The sequence below is a fragment of the Sphaerodactylus townsendi genome, linkage group LG03 (genome assembly GCF_021028975.2).
Source record: "Sphaerodactylus townsendi isolate TG3544 linkage group LG03, MPM_Stown_v2.3, whole genome shotgun sequence".
Lineage (NCBI taxonomy): Eukaryota > Metazoa > Chordata > Lepidosauria > Squamata > Sphaerodactylidae > Sphaerodactylus > Sphaerodactylus townsendi.
In genome coordinates this window covers 176,985,286-177,008,941 of record NC_059427.1, presented here as the reverse complement: position 1 = coordinate 177,008,941, position 23,656 = coordinate 176,985,286, and the positions used below count along the sequence as shown (strand labels likewise).

Sequence of the window (23,656 nt, the reverse complement as noted above, 5' to 3'; positions counted from 1 at the left end):
TTCTTTTGCAGATGGAATTCCAAGTATATTAAAATCAGAAACCCCCCCACCCCCAGCACATTCCTTTAGTCTGCCTCCCCTTCCTCTTACTTCAGCTGCAGTCCCTAGGATAAAAATTAAAAGATATTTCTGGGGGGCAGGGCATTGATCCATAAGGCTTTCGGTTGTTGTTTCAGAAGTGCAAACTTTGGGAAATTGATTTCTCTCGAGCATGTTCAGTTCCTTTGACCAGTTTTTAGTTGTTGTTTTTTTTGCCATTAAAGGGATTCTGCTTTGCTGAATCCGACCACAAACCCCTTCACAATCTATAACACACAGCAGGATTGCCAACTCCCAAGAGTTTACCAGTTCGGCAGAACACCCTACTGGGATTAGAAGAGCTGCCAAAAAACGGACCGGAAAAATTATACAAAACACACGTATGCTGCTAAAGTGGCATTCAATGTATTACCCTCTTATATTTCTAATCATACATAAAATACAAGTGCAACAATGCTTATTTGTATTTCTATTCCAAGTGGACTTCCTTGGAAGGAGCGCAGAGATTTTCTCACGCGTGCTGAAACAGTTCACTCTCAGTTTAGTGCACACTCAAAACAGTCCAACGTATTAGTCTTGCTCTTCATATATTTGTATCCAAAACCATAGTCATAGGATATTATCCTGACATTTACAAAGTTCTTATTCTTCAAGAGTATGTTGTTATTCTGGATACGTGGCTGAAATCTTACGTGATCTCCTTCTGGAGTCCATTTAAAGGAGCCTTGTTGCAATGCGGAGAAAAATTCCGCAAGCAAAAAGTTCAGCAAGCAGAAGCTAGTCGCGTAACTAAAGCTTTTCGATGCCTTCTTCAGTGCTCCGTATTTGCCATTATCCTTGTCATTCTAAATCTTGTTACTCTCTTAATGGAAGAGCTGCCACATGTGTGAATTTATTTAGGGAGAGACAGTCCTTCAAATATGTGGGCTTTAGAGAGGGCTTCTAGCACCCTGAATTACTCACAAATAAGCAACCAGTGTAAAGACATCAAGGATGTCATGTGTAAACTGAGGTGCCATACTTTGAACCAGCTGAAGTTTCTGGGTTGCCTTCAAGGGCAGTCCCATGTAGAGTACATTAAAATAGTCTAGCCTCATACCATAGCATGGTATAATGTCAGCTGAATCCAAGAAGGAAGAGTTTCTGGGTTGCCTTCAAGGGCAGTCCCATGTAGAGTATGTTAAAATAGTCTAGCCTCATACCATAGCATGGTATAATGTCAGCTGAATCCAAGAAGGAAGAGTTTCTGGGTTGCTTTCAAGGGCAGTCCCATGTAGAAAACGTTAAAATAGTCTAGCCTCATACCATAGCATGGTATAATGTCAGCTGAATCCAAGAAGGAAGAGAACTTGTGTGTCAGGAGTAGTAGTAAGCAGAATGTTTGGCTTCCATTTGCTGGGGGTTTTTTTCCAAAGAACTAGAGCCCCAGAAAACCTCCAACCTCTTAACTGGAGGAGAAAGACTTGGAACGCTTCAAAAATTTCTGCCTCATCACCAGCTTTATTTCTGTTCTGTATTCTTTGGATTCATTTTCAGCCTGTTATCCTTCACCACTGCATCCATATCCATCAGCATGGTGTAATGGTTAACAGCAGTGGACTTTAATCTGGAGAACCAGGTTCAATTCCCCACTCCTCCAGATGAAGCCTGCTGGGTGACCTTGCAGAAGTCACAGTTCTCTCAGAACTCTCTCAGCCCAAGTGGAGGCAGGCAAAGATAAACCACCTTTCTTGCCTGGAAAACCCTATGGGGTTGCCCATGTGGGGTTGTCATATAACCATATGGGGTTGCCCATAAATCACCTATGACAATGGCACATGCACACAGCCCTTCATATCAGTACCATAACTTATGCCTTGCTGATCAAATAATCCTAAACAGAAGCAAACAACTGGCTGTTATGGATTTTCCAGGCTGTGTGGCCATGTTCCGAAAGTTTTGGCTCCTGATATTTTTCCTGCGTCTACAGCTAGCATCTTCAGGGGCTTATGACGGTAAGATGTATTTCTGTCCGTGACACATTAGGGGCAAAAACTGTGCCTGCGCATCCCGGAAAACCCAGAACAGCCCGTTGATTCTGGCCACGGAAGCCTTAAACAATCCATAGAAGCAAATCCCCGAAACTCAATGCAGGCAGCTGCGGTCTCTGCATTCTGACTTGGCAAATTAATATTCTGTTGGCAAATGGCCCTGACTTCAACAGTTTTCTCTTATTCCAGAACATAACATAGAATTATGTTAGCAGCCCTGATCTGCAAATATTGATTTTATTCTGAACATACTCAACATGTTGAGAGAGAGATCAGTGGAAGGCAGTAAAGCCAGGCTGGAGGAGGGCCGGGGAAGAGAAATCTATTTAAAATAGAATGCAAAATAGGGCTGGGATTCATCCACTGGCACAGGAGTTCCCAAACCTTTTCCGGCTGCTGCCCCCTTGGCTCCCAGGCTGCATCCCTAATGCCCCCCCCCCCACTAGATCACACACCCCTCTTTCTTGGTATTAGGTCTACTGCAAATTCAAAACAACTTCAAACACTGTGAACACATGTATGCATTTTCATACATCAAACATAACCTAGTAAAAGTAAAGCAGTGTATTGAGCTGTTCTAGCACCTCTCACGAGGGGTGGGTACGACTGCGTCTCACCAGTTATGGCTTCACAGTTTTAATGGGATGGATGTGCCTGGTGCAGCCAAATCAGCTTCTCAAACATCAGGCTGCAAGGCACTAAGAAGAAGTCTTCTTGATAGCAGAGCCAGAAGTAAATTCGTCCCACTTCTGGACCTTTTGTCTGACTAAGGATTAAACTATGTTTTATTTTTGTGTTAGTTAGGTAGAAGCCAAATGTATTAGATAGGAAATAGGATTTATAAGTTTCTCTGTATCTGTGACTGCATGGAACCTCCTTGGCTCAAGGCAGAAGCCCACCTCGGCCCCACCTGAGCCTGTCCTTTCACGTGTAAAGGTCCCTGATGGGCACACACAAAAGAAGATCTCGAAAAGCGCCTGCCAACTCCGGCCAGCAGGCAGATAAGGCCATCGTCATCAAGCCTCCGCTTTCTGACCCCTAACACCTGGAAGATCCTCTTTTGTGATTCTTCCCGCCAGGGCATAGCGTCATCGCTTCTTCGCCTCTACCCGCGCCAAAACCCGCAAGAAGGAAATGCCTGTTGAACTCTGATTGGTCCCTGCATGTCGCAAATGCATGATTGGTTGTTTTGAATTTTGTTAATGAATGGTGGTGGGCTGTCTTGAGTTCTCCTCAGGCTCCCGACGGGAGGAAATGTATTTAAGATGTTGTAAGGCTGCTAGGCAGCGCAGTGGCCTTGTGGAACGGAGGTGCTGACACTTAGGTCAGCATCTCAATAAACCTTCCTTTTTATTATCATCGCCTTGTCGGGTCTTGCTTGGGTTCCTGGGCGCTGCCGAGAGCTGGGTACCTAGGAGCCTGTAAAAGTTACCAAGAGCAGCGCGGTAACATTCTCTTGCCACGTTCAGTCATTTTCGGGCTGTTTCTCTTCTTGGGAAGAAGCTGGGTGGCTGCACTGAAGCCCCGCTCTACTCGGCAGTGCCGGGGAGCAGTCAGGAAGGTCTTTTGGAGAGAACCGGGGCCCAGAAATTGAGTCCTAAAGATGCCTTTGGTGGCTCTTTGCCTTGGCTGCCGCCACCCACCCTGCTACACAGCAAGGACGGGGCTGCTGCTTTTCCATTGGGAAAAAAATCTTGCCTTGCAACGCAGCAGAGGTGGGGCTCTTCGTCCCTCTCCCCCGAGGAGGGAAGGGTGTTGCTGCTGCTCTTCCTTTAAAACTCGCCAGCCACCATGATGGAAGGACAAGACTTTTTCCCCTTTTTTTTAATAATTTTTTTTTATTGTATAGAATACTTGTACATTTGTTACATTCCATATCTTCATTCCATCTATACATTTTTCCATTTTCTCCCCCCCCCTCTTTTCTATTGGTTATTTCATGCAAGCAGTAGGAGATTCATTCTTCTTATTCTCTTATTCCATAGTTCTTCGTTAAATACAGCTTCTTCCTGTAAGGAACCTGAAAGGACCAGACTTAAAGTAACTGTAACAGTTCTTTATTTCTTAAACTTCCAAGATGCACAATACAGGAAATGCAGACTCTGACCTTTCCCCACCAGACGGCTGCTTTTACGAGCTTCTCTGGCCCCCGCCCACAGCACAAAGTAAAGTCCCCCAGAACTCCAACCTCCAAAGTAGGTTCTCACGCGAACAGAAAGTAAGACTCCACACGCATACAGTAAGCACAGATAGGCAGCAAGGTTAACGATAACAGAAATCCTGGGCACGCAGCCCAGTCGGAGGAATGTTACCAAGGCCAGGCTGGTGGACAGAAAACAGAAATCAACCCACAACCTTACAGTTCCATCCATTTTTCATACACTGTCCATAGCTTCATGATATCTTCTATTTTTTCTTTCCATACAATGTTTTTTGTCAGTCTCTCCAAGATCTCTAACTGTATTTGTTCCCAGATGTATTCCAACCATTTTGAGACTGTCCATTTCTTGTTATCTTTCCAGCCCAACGCCAACACTGCGTGTGCTGCTCTAATAATTATTTTATACATTGGTTCCAAACTTCTATTCACTCTTATATCCTCTATTATCCCCACAATTAGTCAATCTTTATTTACATCAATTTTTACTTTTACCAACTGTTCTACATACTTTTTCACCACTTTGCATTCTATCCACATATGAATATAATATGCTCCTTTTTCTCCACAATGCCAACATTTTGGGCTTAATCCTTTAATCATATAGGCTAGTTGTATTGGGGTTCTGTACCATTTAAGTAAAACCTTTCTTTCTAGTTCCACATATTTTTCAATCTTTAACTTCTTCATACTGTCCATAATTCTTTCTATTTTTTCTTCTTCTAAAAAATTATCTTTCTCCCATTTTTGTTTACAAGACTTTTTTCCTGCCAGCTGGCACAGGAATCCATGCACCGCCCCCCGCTACTGCCTCAAAAATTTTGCTACCCCCCCCTTCTGCTCCCAAATTTTTCACCGCCCCCTTGATGCTTCCATTGCCACCAGGGGTTGGTACTGCCCACGTTGAGAATCCTGGCACTAGCAGGAGCGTAAAATTTAGGGCAGCGACGTTGAGAATTGCACGCTTGGCTCCAAAGCTACCGTCAGAGCTCTATGAAGCTGAAGTCACAGGTGCATCTTCTGTGAGCTCAAAGGTTCCATCCCAGCCTTCTCGGGCACCGGTTCTTGAGGCCCGGGGCCCACTTGGGCCTGTAGACAACTCCATACCATCTCATCGTCTGTAGGATGCCCCTTTATGACTCCCCGGCTTCCTTCTCCCACTGTGAGGAAGGATGAAACTTCTCCTTGGGCTCTGGGCCCTCTCCCACCTGCTTCGCTCCTCCTCCAGTGGTAAGTAAACCAGGCAAGGAGACTTTGCATCCTGTTTTATAGTGCTGAGAAAAATAGGGGAAGGTTAGTGGAGCCAATTTCCAGGTGAGGCCTGGAATGAAAATGACAATTAGTCACTGTTAGTCTTTTGAGCACAGAGATCAGTTCGTCTGGAGAAAATGACCACACCAGAGGGTGGACTCTGTTGTATTGTGCCCCCGCTGAGCCCCTGCTCCCAAGCTCCACTCAATTCAGGCCGTGTCCCTCAATCTGCAGGGATGTCCAACTGTACAAACCCGCTGTTATTTGGGATTAGATAGTGGAATGAGGGGAGTAAGGGCAGTTAGCTCGGAATATTTTAAAAACGCCATTGTGGTGTGGCCCATTACCATCTGTGACTACCAGCCTCCAGGTGAGGTCTGAAGACCTCCTGGAATTACAGCTCATTTTCTGAGACTACTATGCAGATTTACCTGGAGAAGATGGCTGCTTTGGAGGACGGGTGCTGTTGCTTTGTGCCCCACTGAATCCCTGCCCTCCTCAAACTGCATTCTTGATTCTCCAGGCATTTCTCATTCCAAGGTCAGCAATCCTACCATCATCTCCTTTTTTGTAATAAACACCGTCGCGTGTGGGGCTCACCTGTTTGCACATCCATACTGTCACCGCTTTTTCAGTGAGGTCTCTGGCCGTGTGTGAACTGTCCTTGACTATTACTATTGAAGGGAGCTTATCAGGACTGTCCTTATAGTCTCAGTATCTGCAACATCCAAACTTTCCAACTCTGGAGCACGACTGCCTCATTCCCCAAAGGGGGTACTCAGTGACGGTAGAATGTGTCATCCAGTTTGCAGCTGACTTATGGCGACCCCCAAAGAGTTTTCAAGGCAAAAGGTAAACAGAGGTGGTTTGCCATCGCCTGCCTCTGTGAAGCGACTCTGGACTTTCTTGGAGGCCTCCCATCCAAGTCTTAACCAGGGCCAACCCTGTTTACCTTCTGAGATCTGATAAGGTCTGGGTAGCCTGGACCATCCAGGTCAAGGCAAGAGACTAGCAGAGGTGGTTTGCCATTGTCTGGCTCTTCATAGCAACCCTGGAATTCCTTGGTGGTCTCCCATCCAAGTACAAACCAGGACCAATTGCTTTTGAGATCTCATAAGGTCTAGGTACCCTATGCCATCCAGGTCAAGGCAAGAGACAAACTGATGACGTTTGCCATTTTTTGCCATCCAAGTATGAACCAGAATGAACCCTGCTTAGATCTGATGAGATCCAGCTAGCCTGGGCCGTCCAGTTCAAGGTAGCGAGCTATGGTGCAGATCGGTAAATGGTGATGGCGAACCTATGGCAAGGGTGCCAGAGGTGGCACTCAGAGCCCTCTCTGTGGGCACGCGCACCCAGAGTTCATCAAGTGGGGGGGCAGAAAATCTCCCCCCCACACACACACATCTAGGCTGTCCTGGGCACGATCCTTTACCTGGGAGTAAGCTCGGTTGCTGGCAATGGGGCTTGCTTTTGAGTAAACCCTCCTAGGGTCGTGATTCACCCATTCAAAGTGTGGCACGGTTGCTTCACCAAGCTTACTCCTGAGTAATGGGCACCTCAAAGCCAACCGTATTGTCTAAACTAAAACCTCAGTATTCAGATTAAATGGCCGTGTTGGCACTTTGCAATAAATGAGTGAGTTTGGGGCTGCAATTTGGGCACTCGGTCTCGAAAAGGTTCGCCATCGCTGTTTTAGAGTCTCGCCTTATGGCCCCTCCTTTACAGGACAATTTCAAGTGACACGCAAAACCACAGTCTTCTTTTAGGGTGTGTGGCTGAGCACATGAGCCAGAGCCACGGTCTTCTACCCCAGAGTTCATCCTTGACAGCACCGTTGGTACAGGATCCTACCCTGCTCTGTTTCCATGCAGCCTGTGGCAACCAACAACCCTGGGCCATTGGTGACGATTCAGTCCACAAGCAGATCCAAGACCTAGAAGCACCATGGTTGGTGAGCATTGCTGGGAATGGCCACAGCTGCCAAGGAGCTGTTGTGAACAACTGGTTTATCCTGACAGCAGCCAGCTGCTTCCTGCTCATGTGAGTAATGGAAAGTAACGGGGACCTCCTCTCTGGGAAGTATTATGAACTGCAAAACTGCCTTATAATGAGGCCAGCGATTGAGCTGTCATGGTCATTTGTCATTAGGGTCTACGCTGAGTGGCAGCAGCTCCTCAGTGACTCAGGCAGAGAGGCCTTTCCCAAATATACAGCAGTATTCATTCATACCATGCCCCAAATAAGGGAAGTAGTCTCTCATGCACTAAAGCTAAATTGCATTCCAGCTAATAAAAGCTCATATTACATGCATTGTTTTACTCCTCCATAAAAAAATTGAGTTCTTTTTCCTTTTGCACAAGGGCTGTCTCTTAACAATAAACAATTATCTTGAAAGATTGCTTTAAGAAGGAATCATCGAATCCACCGTAGTTGAAAACAACCCAAGAATGTGCCATAAAGATTGCTAGTAAATGCTTGTGTAACCTCAGCTTGTGGGTTCTGTGGGGCAGAACTTGGAATGAGTTTGCAGCAACAAATTTTTAAAAAACAAAATGGTTTACTTTCTTAACACATAACATATAACATCAGCATTTAACATCACGTTTCAAGGTCCTGTTCAGGTTGCATTTTCAAGTCCTTATATTTACAGTCTACTGATACTGCCAAGTCCAATTCTTTTTTGCAAGTGGGTTGGCTCCTGAAGACTCCAAGGGCTTGATGAACAGGATTCAACATGATGAAGGTTTCCAGGAGAACTCTCACCCATTACTACCACAAAAGGAAACCCTGAAACAATAAACTCCAACATTTACAACATAGCAAAAATAAACAACTACCTTCCCAGTAGTTCCCAACAATATTGCAGTTTACCTTAACAAGGTGTTAAGGGCTTATACAACCAAGGTCCGAGTCTGGTAGCCTTGTCTCCTCCCACTACATGAGCTCTGCAGCCTTCTCCTGCCTTGGGTCTCCACCCCTTTCTGGGTCAACCCATTCTGAGCATGGGGGTTACACTTGCTTCAGTGTCTTTATATCCAAGTAGTCCGCAAGGCACTGCATATATCTTTTGGTATTCTGGATAAGGTATTTGCATTTTATGTTATGTATAATTAATAAGAATTAATCACACAAAGAGTCTGATCATTCAGTCATTTATTTTTTCGGTACAGTATTAGTGAAGAGCAATTTTAAGGCCTCTGACATGTTGAGAAAGTAAACAAGCATGGGGCAACAGTGGCCGAGTAGGCATTATTTCCTTGGACTTTCAAAAGGCTCTTGACAAGATACCTCACCAAACACTCCTGAGAAGTGTACTGTCAAAGAAGGATCTCGCGGCTGGAATCGACTGGCTGTTGTGGGTTTGGAGCTATGTCTGGGAGCAAAAACTACCAGACCACGGCCATGTAGCCTGGAAAAACCACATCAGCCACTTCTGAGTAAGCTTAAGACATATTAAATATCTGCTAAAACGACAGGCAGTGAAAGAGTAGGGATAATGGACAGTTCTTGCAAAGGAAGGAAGGAAGTAGTGGGGTTCCACAAAGATAGATTCTGGGGCTGGTACTATCTAATTCAGAGATGTCCAACTCTGGTGCCCCAGATATTCATGAACTACGATTCCCATCAGTCCCTGCCAATTGGCCATGCTGGTAGGGGCCGATGGGAATCGTAGTCCATGAACATCTGGGGCACCAGAGTTGGACTCCCTTGATCTAATTTGGTTATAAATGACCTGGAGCTGGGGTGAGCAGTGGAGCAGAAGGTTGTGGATGATACAAAATTATTCAGGGTGGTGAAAATTGAGTCTGACCGTGAAGAGTTCCAAGGGAAGGATCTCCGCAACTTGGGTGAGTTGCCAGCAATGCAGCAAATGAAATTAGATGTAGACGAGTGTCGGATGCTGCACGGTGGAACAGTAACCCCCAACTTTGAGCTCTTTCTAGTTGCTCAGAGGCTGATTACCCACTGCAGGCTGTTCCCTGCCCTTGCCCCATTCTGGGGCAAAAAGATGCACCAGAAGTGCTCTTGCTTTCCCCGCGGGAAACGAGAAGCATGCATGCACGGGGCAAGAAGAGGCACATCGGGACAAGACATCTTGCCCCAGAGCGCTTCCTCTCTCACCGTGCCGCAAAGAGAAAACGCTCTGGGACAAGATTTCTTGCCCCTGTGTGCTTCCAGTCCCACCACACGCCAAGAGACCCGGTAGATAATCAGCCAGAGTGGCTTTTACTCCACTGCACTTTCAAACAAGGCTATCCGTCTTGCTTGTTGGTTGTTATACCTGTATCTTGTCCATTATGTGTCTGTGGCAATCCTGCAGGAGAAGATCTTGTTCACTATTTATTATCTTTCCCTTTGTAAAATGAGCCAAGGATTCAAACAACACGAGCTCATTCTATGCTGAGATTCAGGCTAAGTTCCCAACCCCTACTCTTGCACTGAGCCGACTCCTCTGTCATAGCTGTTATGTCCTTTTTATTAAATAGTGCTTCCTCAGATCTGTGTGAGAGGGTAGCTCGTTTCCTACGGAGCGCTATAAACCTTTGCATTGTCGGAAACAAGTGCCAGTTTTAGGTACTGTAAAATATGTAATATGTGTATTTATCTAAGTTTGTTTTCTACTCTATTTTATATTACTTTTCAATGTTAATCAACTGTGTCTTCTTTTAATTATTGTAATGAATTATATGTTTTGATGTCAATAAAGGGGTATGTATCTATATATAACAAAATGGCTTGTGGTCATAATTTACTACCAGACTGTGATAAATTGATTTTGCTGCTAGTGGATGGTAACCCCGTCATCATTTATAACACGCCTTTCTTTGCTTCGGCTGCAAAAAAATCCTGTTCCAAATTGATCTTTACAACAAATTAATACATACAGTTGTTTACTATCAGGGCACCCAGCTGATATAGCTCAGTATGGTTTCATAGCTGTTTTACCACTTTTATATATTGCTTTATTGTTGTATATCTTACCGATTATAAAACACTAAGGGATGGAATGGCCAATGATGAACCCTCCACCAACAAGGGAACAGGACTCACGAATTGGTGGAGGGTTCGTTGTCGGGCATTCCACCCCCCCCCCCCCCCGGAGCAGTGGTGCTTTGGCGCTGCTGCTCCAGAGATGCACGTCCACTCGCCCTCCCCCCCCCAGCAAGCTCTCCCAGCCTCCCCCCCAGCACCTTGGCCCAGCAATCAGCTGATCTGCGGGCCAGCAAGTCCTCCCTGCCACCCCCCTCCCCGTCCCCAGCAAGCCCTCCTGGCCTCCCTCCCTCCCACAGCGACCACCTCGGCCTTGAACAAGCCCTCCCCGCCTAGCCTCTCCCACCCCCCAAAGACAACGCAGACTGAGCCTGTTATGAGCCTTCCCATCCCTCTGCCCGCCGTCTCCCATCCTCCAAAGACGCTGGAAAACCCAGTCCCCTGCCTACCCTCACCCCCACCCGTCCTATCTAGGCCCAATGTATTCCTCACCCTGCAGCAGGCTTTACCACTAGTGATTCTATATTTGTATATTTCAATTGATGGGATCCTATATTGCAATGGCCTTTGGCTATAAACAATGAAGTGTATGGTAACTGGTTACTAGCTTGGCTTGCATTAAATGTTAGTGGCTGGTTTTCCTTTGCAGGAAGCCAAACTATGTGGAGCTGATCACGGCTGGTGGACATTTTTCCACGCTAACAGTGAGTCAATTCCTGTCTCATCGGGGCTTCAGTTCATGGGCACAGCCTCCCAATAACGACCTGGGACTCGTCCTGCTAGGCCAGCCAATCGACTTAAGAAGAAGAGGCTTGTGGCCAGTCTGCATCCCTGATGGGAAAGAAACTCTCCTCACGTGGACGCAGTGTCGGATCTATAAACGAGACCAAGATGGTGAGTTTGAGGGTCTGTTATCAGGGTTGGAAGGAGGGATTGTGCTTTTGAGAAAATGGAATCCAGGCTTCATTGGTGGAGGCCATTTGAAAAGATAAGTTCGAAAAGTGATCAAAAGAGCTGAATATGTCTGTCAGACATTTTGACTAGGATTTGAGAAGTGTTATGGGCCCAGCATCCCAAGACTGTCAAGATGGTAGTGCACACAGCAATGTAACAAATCTAAAAACATTTGGCAGTGCTGAGGAAAAGTCAGAAACTAGAACTGAGCAGGACTTTCCGAAAAGGAGAATTTGGATTTAAAAGAAATACTCTTTTTTAAAAAGTGTCAAGTTTGGAAGTGGGGCATCTTGAGCTGGGGGGGTCTTCTCTCCTTCCCCGCAGGTTCCAAGACACGGTTGAAGAGGATTGCTGTGTATATTCTGATGACGTCAGAGTGTTCCACACAATGGCCGGGCACAACGGAGCGATGGAACTTGTGCATGGCAAGACAAATCCATAACGAGGCAGGCTGCAGGGTAATCAATATGAACAGGTTTGAAAATAGGGCTGTGGAAAGGGAAGCAGTGGCGTAGTGGTTAAGGGCAGGTGCATTCTAATCTGGAGGAGCCGGGTTTGATTCCCCGCTCTGCCGCCTGAGCTGTGGAGGCTTATCTGGGGAATTCAGGTGAGCCTGTGCACTCCCACACACACCAGCTGGGTGACCTTGGGCTAGTCACAGCTCTTCGGAGCTCTCTCAGCCCCACCTACCTCACCTCACAGGGTGTTTGTTGTGAGGGGGGAAGGGCAAGGAGATTGTCAGCAACTTTGAGTCTCCAACAGGAGAGAAAGGGGGGGGGGTATAAATCCAACTCTTCTTCTCTTCTTCTAATGCAGGGGTCCCCAACCCTTTTCAGCCTGTGGGCACATTTGGAATTCTGACACACCCCAGTGGGGGTGCAGAAAGCAACAAAATGGCAGCTGCAGGAGGTGGAGCCAGCCACAGAATGGGGACCTCAGGTTAACTTCAGAAACACAGTGGTGTGTTATGGTGGCAGCTGTGGTGGTGGCAGCTGCTGCCAAAACAACATTTTTTAAATCTGCATAGCCAATCAAAACTCCAATTGGCCAAGCAGAATCCTTGAGCAGCAAAAGTCGTATCTGGCCCCACCCAGGCAGGTGACAGAAAAGGTGTTGGTTGGTGCCACGGTGCCCATGTTGGGGACCCTGCCCTAATGAGTAGTCTGTCTGCTTTCTGAGACCTGGCAATACCTCTCGGATGTTCCCTCCAGCACTTAGGAGCAGCGGTGGCATAGTGGCTAAGAGCAGATGCACTCTGATCTGGAGGAACCGGGTTTGATTCCCAGCTCTGCCGCCTGAGCTGTGGAGGCTTATCTGGGGAATTCAGATTAGCCTGTACACTCCCACACACGCCAGCTGGGTGACCTTGGGCTAGTCCAGGGGTAGGGAACCTGCGGCTCTCCAGATGTTCAGGAACTACAATTCCCATCAGCCTCTGTCAGCATGGCCAATTGGCCATGCTGGTAGGGGCTGATGGGAATTGTAGTTCCTGAACATCTGGAGAGCCGCAGGTTCCCTACCCCTGGGCTAGTCACAGCTTTCTGGAGCTCTCTCAGCCCCACCTACCTCACAGGGTGTTTGTTGTGAGGGGGGAAGGGCAAGGAGATTGTCAGCCCCTTTGAGTCTCCTGCAGGAGAGAAAGGGGGGGATATAAATCCAAACTCCTCCTCTTCTTCTTCTTCTTCTTAGTGCCATGAACTCCCAAAACTCTTTTGAGAGATCCCTACTTGTTCCTTCTGTTGTCGGAAGAAAATAAAGGGGATCCTTTTGATTTTATTGCCTTTGTTTCCCCAACCTGCAATTATGCTCCAAATCACTTAGGACTTCTTGTTGTAAGAACCGTTTGGCTGAAATTGTTTGGATTTGGTTTTTGGTGACGCATCAAGAAACAGTGAACCCAAATCAGCTAGCTTTAAAAGAGCACAATGCTTTGGCCAGCGTAGAATAATCACCAACGTCGCCATGCATGACTCTCATGAAGACAGGGGAAAGGACCCGTCCACAGACAAGGTCACGATTCCTACATGCAGAGAGGAGAGGAGGGGCTGTGGCCCAGTGGAAGAGACTCTGCTTTGCATGCAGAAGGCTCCAGGTTCAGTCCCCGGCAGCATCTCCAGTTAGAAGATCTGGCAGTTGGTCTTGTGAAAGAATGCTGCTGGCAACCTGAGTACTGAATGTTAACCTTACTAGACCAAGGCTCTGGTTCAGTATAAGGCATTTTCATGTATGTTTGTGGCGTAGCGGTTAAGAGCAGGTGCATTCTAATCTGGAGGAACCGGGTTTGATTCCGCTTGATGCCGCTTGAGCTGTGGAGGCTTATCAGGGGAATTCAGATTAGCCTGTACACTCCCACACGCGCCAGCTGGGTGACCTTGGGCTAGTCACAGCTTCTCGGAGCTCTCTCATGTGGCCTGTCACCCCAGCCCTACCCCCAGGAGCAAGCTTGGCTGTGTGGGGACTCCCAGTCAGTCCCAGCACATCAGTCTGAGCTCCTCTGACCCACCCATGTTAAGTGCCTGCCCTACTGCCCGGCCTCCAGCCCCCCCTAGTGCAGAAATCCTTACAGGCACAATCCATGGCAAACTCGAGAAGGGGGTGCATTCAGCTTTCCAAGCAGCCAATGCAGCCTTCCCTTTTCCCTATTGGGAAAAAGACCCAAGAACCCTCAAAGGGCTGCAGGAACAAGTGCTGCTTTGAACAAATGAAACAGAAGCCATTTGCTTTGTGCCAATTACCTGTGTGTGGCTTGCACATTCCATGTAGCATGCTTGCTGGCAAGGCTCCAGCCTCTTTGCAACTTCCAGTGCAAAGGAATTCCCACCCTTTCAGAGACTCTGCACAAACTGAAGGGACTGGAGAAGCTTCTCCTGAGAGCCACACAGGCATGAGAGCTGGACTTAGCAACAAGCAGGGGGGGCACAGGGCACCTCTGAAGTCAGGGAAGTTTGAAACTCCTCCTCCTGTGCTCCCCAGCTGGGGGAGAGGCAACCAGGCAGGCTCTGTGTGTGTTGGGGGGGGGGGGTCAGACCTACCTGCAGACTTTTGCTGAGAGTTCAGCTACTTAGACCACCGGGGAGATTTCAGTGTTTGCCTAGGTTTGGATTACTGGATTCTACCGTTAGACAGTTTAGATTGGATTAAGTTCGTTCTATCTATCTATCTATCTATCTATCTATCTATCTATCTATCTATCTACTATCTATCTATCATATTTATTTATTATATTTATTTATTATATTTAGATACCGCCCTCCCTACCTTGAATAACGTCAGGACAGTCCGTCCATTTCTCATGACTTGATCTGTTTTCTTCCAGGAATCAATGACTTGTCATACTACCACCAGGCCAAAGCTCTATTAGGAATCACCACACCTATGGTCTGCGGCACCTAGGTGAACACCTGCTCATATGATGGTGAGTCTAGAGCAGCTGTCGTAATCTGGCTACATAGTGTGGTTTCCTAACACCTGTTTATTTCCTAATAGTTCTTCTCCATAGCAAAGGCCCATCTTTTTTCTCTCCTCTATCTCATTGGAGGGACAAGGCCTTTCACAGAAACCAGGTGGCATTACTGCCTGTATCTGTAGGGCATCCATGGGAGGACAATGCTTGGCCGGAACCTCCCAACATTCTGTGATTGGCCCTAGGGTTTGCCAGGTTACCCAGCCACTGGCAGAGGTGGGAATGGGGGGAGGGGCATGGGATTTATGAATTGAGCTGGGGAAACTCCGGAGGTTTGAGGTTTGGAGCCTGGGGTGGGCAGGGACCTCAGTGGGACACAATGCCGTGGAGTCCACTCCCAAATCATCCATTTTCTCCATGGGAACTGATCTCTCTGGAGATGAGCAAATGTCTGGAGGTCTCAGGCCATATCTGAGTCTAGCATCTCTAAATGGCAGCCAAGTTGTTGGTATTCCTCCCTGTTCTCAGAGAATCCAAAGCATTACACTTTCCAACAAGATGTGAAACCCTGGTCAAGAGAATTATATATACAAGGGTGACAGGTAAAAACAGGAGTATAGAGATATAAGGAGATTTTTTTAAAATTAGAGGGTGGTAGACTGGAGAAGGTATATCAGAGACTTGTAGTTAGGAAAATGGAGCCAGGACAAAATCTGAGTTTTGTGCCCACCTATATGTCTTGGACACCCTCCCCCCACGACCAAACAACATTTTTTGCACCAGGTCATCTCAAAGTCACCATCCTTATTATAGAACTTGTGCCCCAACACACAAATCTGAAAACACCCAGGGCTCCCTAGTTTAAACATTGAAAGTGATGCTATTTTTGAGCCGAGGGAAATCCACCTGAAATGGCATCACTATTAATGTTGTTTAAACTAAGGAGCTAGATTCTCTTCAAATCCACCTTAAAGGAGACTCTGGGCTCCCTAGTTTAAACAACATTGAAAGTGATGCTGTTTCAGGTGGGGTCCCCCCCCCCCAAGTGGCGTCATTTTCAATGTTGAGACTGACCAATAAGGTTTTCTAGGCTGCTACGTGGCGTGGTCTGGTAGATCTTGTTCCCTAACGTTTCACCTTCATCTGTGGCTGGTATCTTCAGGGTGTATCACAGAGAAGTCTGTTATACACTGTGTCCAGACTTCTCTTATAACAGACTTCTCTCTCTGTGATACCTCTAGAAGATGCCAGTCCCACAGATGCAGAAGCTGGCTTTGATAGGAACAAGATCCTACCAGACCCGGCCACACAGCCTAATAAAACCACAACAACAAGAGATGAATCTCTGGTTGTGAAAGCAACTATGTCTTCCAAATATTTGTATTTTTGCAATCTAGGGGCCAGATTCTCCCCTTTAAATCACTCCAAAGGGGTGGGTTTAAAGAACCTAAGGAAAAATTTGAGGGGTGCATGTCAGAGGGCAATGTTTAAGTAACAGTGGGAAAAATGTTAGGCTATCTTGGGAGACTCTTGCCTTATAAAACCACGTAGGTTTGAGTGAAGTTTGGTTCAGGGGTTCCAAAGTTATGTACCCTCAAAGGGGTAGCCATCTACTGTAAGCCCATTGGAAACAGTGGGGATGGGGACACCCATAACTTTGGATCCCCTGGACCAACCTTCACCAAACCTGGGTGGTATCAGCGGGAGACTCTCATGGATGGAACCATCAGGTTTAGTGAAGTTTGATTCAGAGGGTCCAAAGTTATGGACCCTCAAGCCGGAGAACAACACCATCTACCATTAAGCTCCCATTGGAAACAATGGGGGGATAGAAGTCCCCTCCTTTTGGGGGGTCCATAACTTTGGACTCCCTGGACCAAACTTCAACAGAGCTTGAAAGCGAAGGTATCATCCAGAATTGTCACCTGACAATAGCCTGGGATTTCGGTGCCACTAGCCCAAAACTGTGCCCCTGCTGTCAACAAGGCAAAAACACTAAAAATACCCCAAATTAGAAGTGAACCCATTTTTTTCTGCACCGATATTAGTGACAGCAGGACATTTGTCCCCAGATGTCTCTATTGTATCTCGCCTCTGAGGGTTATATAGCAAGAGGCTGGAGGAATTCATGGATTTACAGCTGATCTCAGGTATATAAATGCAGCTTATTTATTCATTATTTATTTATGGCAAAAGCGTCATTATTTAAGTTCCTGGAGAAGAAAATGGCTACTTTGGAGTTAGACTATATGTGTGTACTTATATAACCTGGAGTCTGTCTCCTCCCTCTGAGCCCGTGGTGAGGGAGACTGCGCCTGGGGCGCGTGTGTGCTCAGCCCGCCACCCCACCAGTGGTGGGATCCAAAAAATTTAATAACAGGCTCCGAGGGTGGTGGGATTCAAACACAGAAGCTGCACCTGCAGCACCTCCAGTCCCTATTGGGCAGGGAGGTTGCTTTAGTAACTCCTTCTCGGCACTCAGAAAAAATTAGTAACTCAGTAAAAATTAGTAAAAATTAGTGAGAACTGGTTGGATCCCACCTCTGACCTACCATGCCGGACCGCCCCCACCATGGCCCTGCACCGCCGCGCACCCTCTGCAAGACTGTCCCCTGCACACTACGCCACTGCCCTCCCTAAATGCCACTTTTCCAGGCTCTGCCCTCAGACTTTCAGGTATAATTATCCCTTCCACATTGCGACTTTCACCGTCACAGTTTTAATATATTGTGGGTTGGCATAAGAAATTAAATGAGAAATGTTGGAAAGTTTTGCGGGAGCTGCAGATGACATGCAAAGGCCAGCGGACAACACAGAAAAAGTTAGAAACTCAGAAATGCATAATATATATGTATAGTATTGTATAACATCAACATATTTTTATCTTTTAATACCATAAATATACACAATTTCTTTTTTTTTAAAGTTAAAATTAAAGAAAAATAAAAAATCAGACTTATTCTCTGTACAAAAGGAGGACCAACGTTTTTTATGTGGATATCCTGGTTGCAGGGGGTATTGTACCCAGTGGTGGGATTCAGCCGGTTCGCACCACTTCGGCAGAAACGGTTGTTAAAATGGTACTTGTAAACAACCAGTTGCTTAATTATTTGAATCCCACCGCTGGAACCGGTTGTTAAATTATTTGAATCCCACCACTGATTGTACCCGTAACCTCAGCAATGTGGAAAGGATAAGTGTATGTCCAAACCTGGACTGTTGTAACCCTATTACAACAAATGCAAAAATTAGCAGATGGAGTTTTCTGACATTTTCTCTGTAGCAACTTCCATTGCTGAACAGATGAGATCTCATGATTAAAAGTGTCTGGTTTGTTGTGCCTTAAATCTATTGTTGTGGAAACTTCAGTGCAAGCTCTGGTCCATGTATCTCCTCTTAGATACATGACCATGTTTACTGGAGATAGTCTCAAGCTTTAATTGGGCAGCGGAATAATAATTATGTGACTCTACCATCCCATATGGAAGGAGCAGAGTTAATGCCATAGAAGGATGGGGTTTGAGAACAGAGTGAGGAGCTTTGGCAAATGGCTGAGCAGATAGCTGATGGGCCCTTGGGAGAAATGCATTCCAGGCTGAGAAAAGAGAATAAACACTCGCATTGAGGGGAAAAACAGAACCACTGGGGGAATAAATGCTGTAGAAGAGGGAGGAGGGGCTGGCCTCCCATGTGCCTGATCAGAGTGTCCCTGGGCCCTATAGGCAGAGTGAGGCAGCCCTGGGCAAAACCTGAGTTGGATGCCCCATGAAGTGACCACTCCCTACAACCAAAATTTTTTTTGCACCAGGACATTGGTGCCTGCAGAGGTGCATTTTTTAGACATATCAACACCACAATTTCATGCCATAATCAGGAGACTGTCCTTATGCTGCTCCCCATGTCTGGTGAGGTTTGGTTCAGGGGACCAAAGTTATGGACCCTCAAGGCTGTAGCCCCATCTCCTAATAGCTCCCATTGGAAACAATGTAGTAGGATGGGAACACCTCTTTTGGGTGCTGCTAGCCTAAAGAAATTTCGCCCCTGCAGGCCAAAATGGAAAGCCACTAAAATACCCAAAAACGAACCCAGCATTTTGATGCCCCCACAAGGTGATGCCCTGGGCAGCTGCCCACCTTGCCCAATGGGCATTACGGCAGTGCCTATAGGGCAAATAGTTCCCTGGGAAATTTTGGAGTCAGAGAAAAAATGGTGCTGTGAGGTGAAGTCCCTTCTTTCCCAGTGCCTCAGTTCTAGTCCAAGCCAGGACTGTGCCCACTTTGAAACTGAGTTCCCATGAAGATTCACCGCTACTGCCTGATTGCAAGTCCCTCACGTCAATCACACATAATGTCTAGAGCAGGTCTAAGGAACAGAATCAGGGAAAACTCATGAGGAGTGTTACACATTTTACATCAGATAAAGATAACTGCTGTTTTGATATAAATTTAAGGTGAAGGTTCTCTTTCCATTTTTTAGCATTTTCAAAAAATTTAAAAGATTGAAAATAGGTACAAATTGATCAGCCAAAGGCAGCCTGCCACTCCTCTTTATTTACTTGTTTACTTAAAGTTTGGAGATCATATTTTACCTCAGAAATCCCAGCAGGCTTGCCACAGAAGGAAGAAGAAGAAGAAGAAGAGTTTGGATTTATATCCCCCCTTTCTCTCCTGTAGGAGACTCAAAGGGGCTTACAATCTCCTTGCCCTTCCCCCCTCACAACAAACACCCTGTGAGGTGGGTGGGGCTGAGAGAGCTCAGAAGAACTGTGACTAGCCCAAGGTCACCCAGCTGGCATGTGTGGGAGTGTACAGGCTAATCTGAATTCCTCAGATAAGCCTCCACAACTCAAGTGGCAGAGCTGGGAATCAAACCCGGTTCCTCCAGATCAGAGTGCACCTGCTCTTAGCCACTGCTCTTAGCCACTACGCCACTGCTGCTCCCATGGTGACTTGGAACCATTTTCCAAGTCACACAAGGAGGAAGAAAAGAGGGAAGAGGACAGCCGAGGCTCATAAACATGCTGGTTGTTGTTCCATGTAACTCCTGCTGTGGTATCCTTTCCCAGGTATGGCATTCATACAAGTCCGTTCCCCCCCCAGACAAAATAATCTCTCCCTATTTCCTGCCAGGTACATGCTTTTCAACACCCCGAAGCACAGCCAAGCTGACAAAGAAGCGGGCGTTGTCCATCTCCCCACTCTCTGATGCCAGTATTGACCTGCAGACCGTCATCCGCACTTCACCCAATTCCTTGGTGGCCTACATCAACTCCCGCTGTGCCTCAGCCAGTGGCTCCTACGGACACCTCTCAATCAGTACCGTCAGGTAGGCACTCATTTCTGGGAGAGGTTAATGGAAGACGGGGTCTTCCTCGATCCATCACCTGTGCAGCACTAATTCCCTCCCTTCTCCCCTGATATGCCTCTTCCCCAAAGCCTCTTCCTGGCTTTCTTCCATCTCACTGGTGTAGAAGACTTCAAGAAACATCACGTTGGGGTCCATTGCTTTGAGGAAAGAGGCATGCTGGGAAGAAGAGGCACTCTTTGAGGTTACAGAGTGATTTCTTGGCACAATAAGAATGGAAGCTTGTTCTTCTGCCAGTCCCCAATGGTGAATGACTGCTCAGCAGTGAGTTCCTGTATCTTTTAAAAGCATGGAGTCTAGAAATGTGTTTCTTGAAAAATGAAAACAGAAGTTCTCAGGAACCAAAATTCTGTGCCCAGTGCCACACTTTTTCATCCCAACTGTGGAATCATGGTGGGCTCGTCCACGTGCCCATGCTGTCCTATAAATGCAATCCTATAGCAGCTTTCTTGTGTCATTGTTTTAGCCCTTCCATTGGATTCCAGAGCCCCCTGGGCCGCAGAGAAAGCCAGGGGGATGTCGTTTAGTCTAGCCATCCATGGTTCCCTATGGGTCTCGAGCACCTAAGCTGGCCCGGCCAGGAATGATGCACCACATGCCGCCACCGTGTGGGATGCTCAAGCACTGCCAGGTAAGGGGGTACCAAATCTGCCATCCCGCCCTTCTCAGTGCATCATTTGAAGCATGTAAATACCAAACGCCCCCCAGTGTGATCCTGTCATTCCTGTTGGGCAGAGCATTTAGACTAGGTGGCAAAATCAGGGGTGCTTTGGCGCTCTTGGTGAGCCCATGGGGCCAGGCAGGCCTATCCCGGGGGAGAAGGTGGGGCTGAGACAGGAGGAGATGGGCCTCGTTGGAGTTGTTGGGACCATGGTTGGAGAGAGCCATCACCTGGAGCTCTCACTTAGTCTCTTTCCCACAGCTGAAGTCAGGAGCCAGGCACAGGCGACCCTCTGGATGCCCACAGGCATAGTGCCAGTGCTGGGAGGTGACATTTCCAGCCCAGCCTCTCGCGAGGACTCAGGTGAGCCACAGCCAACCTACTTGCCCTTGCAGACAGACACCTTCCAATGCCTCAGCTCAGTTTCAGGGTCTGAGCAGTGCTCAGAAGAAGAAATTCACATAGTTAACATTGCATAACCGTGGTGTTCTCCCTCTCCCCTGCCCTACTGAACCTGCCAATCTCACTGTCAGGAATATTTGTGGAGTTATTATTATGTCCATCTTGATTCCTATTGGTGGACTGAAAAGGAAAGAACCAATCAACATATGCATAAGAGCACATGGAACACCTTTTCCTTTATGTTTAGTTCCCCCTCTCCCCAGATTCCAAATGATGACAGTAGAGTGTTCTATATTTGAAGACTCCCATGCTAGGTGGAAGAAATGTTATAGAAAAGAAACAAGGCAGGAAGAATGAATTACTTCAGTTTCTTCCCGGGCATGTTGTTTTTCTTTGTGGAGAGCAGGATGAGGGAGCATTCAAAGATGAGATTCTTCTGTCAGCCGTCTAAAGCGGGGTCTGGCTCAGGAAGAACTGTACCCTGTGTTTGTGCTGTACAAATAGCTCTGCTCCAAGAGTCAGGCCAAGAAAGCAGACCACCTGTGCCTGTTAAGAACCCTGAAGGTCGGTTCTGAGGAGCCAAGAAGCGGAAGGGACTTCAAGCCACCAGTCCTTCCACCATCCCTGTGACAGAGGGCCGAACTACATGTTACATATCCCTCAGAACATCTCCAGGTTGGGTGGGGACTCATATTCTGAAGTGGCATGCTTCTGCAGTTTTGTAGGTCCCATTTAGATCAGGACTGTGGCGTATGGAAAGAGGGGACTTAGACCTTCCTCCCCTGCTGTTTTCATGATCTGAAATAGCCCAAGGCAATACTGTTTGTCTTTGGGGGCGGGGGGGGGGGGGGCTGTATGAATGTGAATGAGCCTGACCTGGATGGTCCAGGCTAGCCTGATCTCTTCAGATCCCAGAAGCTAAGCAGGATCTTAGTATTTGGTTAGTATTTAGATGGGAGACCACCAGGGAATACGAGGCTCGCTATGCAAAGGAAGAAGAGTTTGGAGTCTGGATTTATGCCCTGCTTTTTTCAACTGTAAGGACTCTCAAAAAAAGCTGACTTTTACAAACTCTCCTCTCCACAGCAGACACCTTGTGAAGTAGGTGGGATTGAGAGACTTCTGAGAGAACTGTGACTAGCCCAGGGTCACCCAGCAGGTGCATTCTAATCTGGAGGAACCGGGTTTGATTCCCTGCTATGCCGCCTGAGCTGTGGAGGCTTATCTACCAGAATTCCAGATTAGCCTGTGGCTCCCACACCATCAGCTGGGTGACCCAAGATAGTCACAGCTTCTCGAGACTCTCTCAGCCCCACCTACCTCTCACAGGGTGTTTGTTGTGAGGGGGAAGGGCAGGAGATTGTAAGCCCCTTTGAGTCGCCTACAGGAGAGAAAGGGGGGATATAAATCCAAACTCTCCTTCTTCTCTCATGGTATTTTAAAATGACTTTAAAATGGCGGTGGTGCCCTTACATCTAATTTGGCCCTGATTCCCTATCCTTATCTCAGGAAACATGGCACTTCAGGACATGACCTGGGGACATCCCTGAGGAAAACCTCTACCTGACCTGGGAACATCCCTGAGGGAAATGTAATGTGTCAATAGGCCCATGGGCAAACAGGAAATGCGGAGCTGCTGGCTCCCTTCCCTCCCTCTAGTCATCATCTCTCCCTTGGCTGATCTTCTCTAGCAGTTGGTTGAGAAGGAAGCTTAGCTGCCAGAGAGTGTTTGAGATTCCTTGGGTTTGCATTTGCTTGTCAGAAGCAAATGCCTGAAATAGCGCTTCAGTGGCTTTGCCCATAATTATACCTTGTTCCTAGGATGGCCAGCCTCCCACTGGGACCTGGAGTACTCCTGGAATGACAATCAGTCTTCAGACTGCAGAGATCAGTTTCGGAGGGGGAACTCTGTGGCTTCACATCCCTTCTGAACTCCCATCCCTCCCCAAGCTCTACCCTTCTGAAGCTGCTCTCAAAAAGCTCCAGGGCTTTCCCCGACCTGGGGCATTGCCCAGCCTAGAAGTTGGAATATTTCTAGTAAAAGATGCAGCAACAGCTGCTTTCATGTGCCAGTGCTGTCTAGTGTCTAATGCCGTTCTGATATTACTAAGAAAATCCTGGGTTTTCCTTCCATATCTCCTGTGGTGATCCTTCAAAACAAGCAAGCATCCAATCTGATCCATAGGGGTTCACATGCTTAAGGACACTGAAAGAGAGACTGCTCCTTTTCTGCCCGATTCCTTATCGGGTTCTTCTTTAATGGCATAAAGATTGCAGATTATTTTATTGAGACATTGAAATATTGTTTAAAATGTTTTCCAAAAGCAGCCTTAACCCTGCCAAAGATGTCGATGGACTACAATCACTCAAAAGCAAAAAAACGAGTGGTCTGGAATTTA

The 23,656-nt window shown here is 47.0% G+C and overlaps 1 pseudogene; it reads left to right on the top strand.

Moving 5' to 3' along the window:
• The first annotated feature begins 1,963 nt into the window (after positions 1-1,963).
• LOC125428041 overlaps positions 1,964-23,656 on the top strand; it is a 36,697-nt pseudogene continuing 15,004 nt past the window's right edge.